Below are 4,722 nucleotides of genomic sequence, written 5' to 3' on the forward strand. Positions count from 1 at the left end.
ACTGAATATCAGCGAATATCAGCTCATCTCGCAGCTGCTATCCAGGCTAGACGCCTTCTTTTGGTAACATCCAACACATAAGCTCCCTCGTGATGCTTCCAGGTGAGGAAACAATGAAAAGAGAGCCTGTTTTCAAGCTTATTCCTTTGTCGGTAGTGCAATCTAACATTACAACCGACCACACAGCAAGCATTTGTTTGGCCTGCTAATATGGCGCCTCGACCAAAAATCCTGGCTACGCCCCATCCCGTAAGATCACGCTCCAGAGCCCTATTAACGTACGGATCTAGAAAGAAGACGCTGCATTTTTAACCCTGAGGGAGATGGAGAATGAGCCTATTTCCAAAAAAAGTGTAGTGTGTTCCTTTAAGTACTAAATTGTATGTATTGTCAAAAACTAAAGTGTACATAGCAGTTGTTGTATCTTCTTTACTGTATCACTGACAGATAATTTCAAAGTCAATGAACACTACATTATAGTGAGATATTGTGTAATGTGAAATACTGTAAGCAAATGAATAAACAACCTAATTCGTGATAGACCTTTGACTCTGTTTTGTTTGAGTCCAACTGTTTTTTGCAGATGTGCATAAAACATGTTACTTTTAGTATTGTTATCAGTATCATCATTATTGCACTAAATATATTTTAAATAAAGGATACTTTGATATACATTCTACTGTAAGGTTGGAAATGTATTTTCTTCACCCTAAAATATGTTTTGAAATGTATTTTGGTTTGAAAGAAATATATTTTCAATTTCAAAAATATATTTTTTGGAGCATCACAAATACAAAATATATTTACCATATATTTGAAATATATTTTGGGCAGGAAAAATGTATTTTTTTACCATATGGGATGACTTTACTAAGCTATGACGCCACACTGCGTTCACACTAACGCAATAGACGCGACCAGAGTGTCAGGTTTACGTGTAAAGTCAATGGAAGAGCAGCCAATCAGTAGCCTAGTGACGTGATGCTCTGACCTAGTTCAAAGGGGCAGGTCCAGCCAAAGCCCTTCATTCAATATGGAGGAAAGGCTCATCAAACCTCCTGGAGCTTTACAACACCAGCTGCTTTCTCTACCGAGAATTTTAATATTATTTCAAATAAATTTTTGTAATGACTAATGTCTCAGTTCTACTACACAGCAAATATTGGCACACAGCTTGACACATGCACAATTTATTTCATTGTACTAATGAAAAAATGTACAACTATATGAACATAGTGAAGACCAATTGGTTAAGAGAATAAAGAGAGGTTAGTTCATTTTATTCTTTAGAGGTTTGTGGGTGGCTCTTAAAAGAGCCATTGTGGGAAAGTCACTGGGACATCAAATGAGCATATATTAGCACAGGTATCAAAGGTCAACGGTATTAAACACTTTTATTAACCGCAGGCAGATGGACAGGCACTCTGCAGGTGGGATTGATCGCCTGTAGTTGGTGTCTAGGCGGGCGATGCTTGGACCGACGCAGGACAGCAGCTCCTCAAACTGGGCGAGGGAAAGAGGGTGGTACCACTGAAAGCTGCTGTCATCCAGACGCCATTGCTCCGCTCTCCACATTAAATAGAGAAGGGAAACGCTAGATCGACAGCTGCCATCATGCAAACATACCATCTGGCACTATCAACAACAATATAAAATTATGCACAAAATGAATTACTAATGTAAAAAAATACATGTTTATTGTATAAATATGCTTTTATTCACTACAAATAAAATGTAAAAAATAAATTATAAAATACAAAAACCAACTATTTACAATTCAACTTCTGCAAAAACTGTCTAATAGAGTTGGGTTGGTTTAGGTGGTTGTGGTGGTATACTGCAAGATGCTGTAGATGCAGTAGCAACACTTGCAGTAGACAGACTGGCACCTTCATTAATATCACACTGGCTCTATATGATATCCTTTTCTTGCAGACTCAACACTCTGCCTATGTGTTGTCAATAAAATTGAAATGATTTCAGATTTTGCTGCTTTTGTTGATGTCGCTTATTTTCCTAGCTATACCTTTCTAAAGTGTCAATGTTGTTTCTTGTTGTTGCCCCTGTCTCTCTTTCCCTTCTCCTCTGTTCCTGTGCTACTGCACAAAGGGGGAGGGAAAAAAACAAACCAAAAAAAACACCCGTTGTTCACATCAAAGAGCCGGCTCTAAGAGGTGTTTCATTTGCGACCGACTAATCACTACTGTTCAGTCTCCTCCTGCCCCAGCAGACCACACCGTAAAAGATGGCAGAGGCCACCACAGAGTCATAGAAGGTCTTCAGGAGTGGACTCTCACCTCATAGTAAGAAAGTTCCTGGTTTCAATCTGTGTGGTTTACATAATCCCTCTGTACCTGTGATTCTACACAATGGACTATGGGAGGAAGCCAACTACTCTGAGTATTCGGTCTCCTCCCACAGTCCAAGAACCCGCACGTTTGGATAATTATTCATCCTAAACTGGCCATTCGTCTGAAGCAGATAATGGTTTAAACTGTGTCAGGGGTTGGTTTGTAATCCAAAATGCTTTGAGTGATCAGGAAGACCGCAGAGTTAAACTGTAAAAACCAGTATAGTGCATTACCTTGATTGCACCCTTTTGAATCACTGAATTATAAAAACATAACGTTGCTGTTATCATTTTAAACCAGAAAGCATTTGTATAACTTATTTAGTTGAGTCAAACAATAAAAGAAAATGATACTGAAATAACCGAAGCAAAGGATACAGGTTGACTAATTCTGCTAAGGGAATGAAATTCTTTATGAAAACCATTTAACACCCACTCATATACACAAAGAAAATGAAGGATGCTCAAAAGCATGTTAATAACCAGCAAACAGCGTGTATACAGTACATGTGTATCCAGTTGGCTGGCTGATTAAAAGCTCATTTAATGTAAAACCAAGTGTGTGGGTGCAAGAACAGTACAGCATTGTAGATATTTAACTAAAACAATTTATTTAGTTCTTTATCTGATGAATCTGGACAGACATGGGGACATGACAAAAAGTTAGTGAAAATATGATTTATCAAAAACTAAACCAAATTTAATCTAAATAGGGAACATTTGAACTGCGTAGAAGTACGAAGTTTAATAAATTAGCTTCAGAACAAATCATTTATTACCCCCACAAACAGTTGCTGAAATAATCAAGACTTATAAAACCTTGTAACACCAGATTTCACATTATAAGCTGCATTCAGTGTGAATAGCAAAATGGAAAAAAACTGTATGCTTAAGATCATACATGCCTGAACCACAGCCATGTTTGACATGTATATTCATGACAAATCCTCCTAAATTTTCCAAAACCACAAACTCTGTGGAGACGAACAGATCAGTGGTTTTAATTAGGGTGAGGCGGAGCAGCTCCTTTTGCTGGTGTGAATCAAAGGAGCCATGTCCCTGTATTCAGATGGACAACTTATGATTATAAACTTTATCATCACAATTTCATTCTTGTTTTTGTTTTAATGTTTGCTCAACTTTCATCCTTCTTTAATAGAAGAGCATAGACAGTAATGAAACCGTGTGGTTAGGAGAAACACGGGAAATGGTCTGGGCAGACTCAAACACTGACCCTGCTGTGTGTGCCCAAATTATGAGCTACAGTATATGGATTTTTTTGCTTAGCCACATGAGCTATTGCAGCTCTAGTTGGAAATTTTAACATGGAAGTCTAAGGGAAGTGATTCACTTTTTGTCACTCCAAATAATAAAAACAAACAAACAAAAACAACAAATATTAATAAACTTGAAACATAAACACGGAGTCACAGACTTGGGACCATGACACTTTGTCTCATTTTTTCAGCTTCAGAGGTGATGGCTTCACCGTTTGCCCAGATGTTTTTTATTGACTTGAACCTTTCTATTAAAGTATAATCAAATTATTTAAGTTTAATGTCATTGCCATAAAATCCTAAGTAAATTCCATTAATTTGTCACAAAAGTCCACAAGCAGAGTTAAATGACCTAAAACTACAAAGTTTTGGTCATGGGCAGTGCCTGTGTTCGTGTCAGGGTTGGTTGAAGGAGGACTCAAATGCGGAATGCTCTTAATGGAAAAGTGTTTATTTACATAAAGCTACGAAACAGTGCCAACAATCCACAATGTGTTCCCAATTCCCAGGCCGGGATTCCGCTCCTTGATATGTGGTGAAGTTGTGTCCTCCTTGGTGCCTATGTACACAGTGTGCTGCTCCCGTCACACGTTTCCACATTTGACCTAGAAACATGAAATGCCACATTTAGTATAGCCCTATCCACCATCCGACAAAAACACTTAAACCATTACACAGGAGATAACAGAAACCACGATCATGGAGCTGACAAACTAACAGTGTTCCTAGTGTAACAATCCCACGGCAACTGCTGCTCCAGTTGCCGTGGCTCCTTGATTAGGCTCCTTGATTAGGCAGATAGGCAACAGGTGAGTGATTAATCTCAGGTGTGGCTGGCTCACAGGCGGGAGATTCTCCAGGCCTGGGGCCCGTTCTTCGTACGTCGCTTACTACATCCAAGATCAAATGACACATCCAAGACCAAATCATCGCGCTAACCGTGAGCTCGCTAATCCAGTTCTCCGAACACACCTGCTGTTGACGATTAGTACAGCTGGATGAAGTAATGTGAGATCACTGGGTATCGTAAAAGGGGCTACGCATCGATAGTAGAAACATTGATCGGCAACCCTCTGATTGGTCGGCGCAAATGTC

This window comes from Pundamilia nyererei, unplaced genomic scaffold (genome assembly GCF_000239375.1).
Source record: "Pundamilia nyererei isolate P.nyererei 1_Seehausen unplaced genomic scaffold, PunNye1.0 scaffold00317, whole genome shotgun sequence".
In the NCBI taxonomy this organism is placed as follows: Eukaryota; Metazoa; Chordata; class Actinopteri; order Cichliformes; family Cichlidae; genus Pundamilia; species Pundamilia nyererei.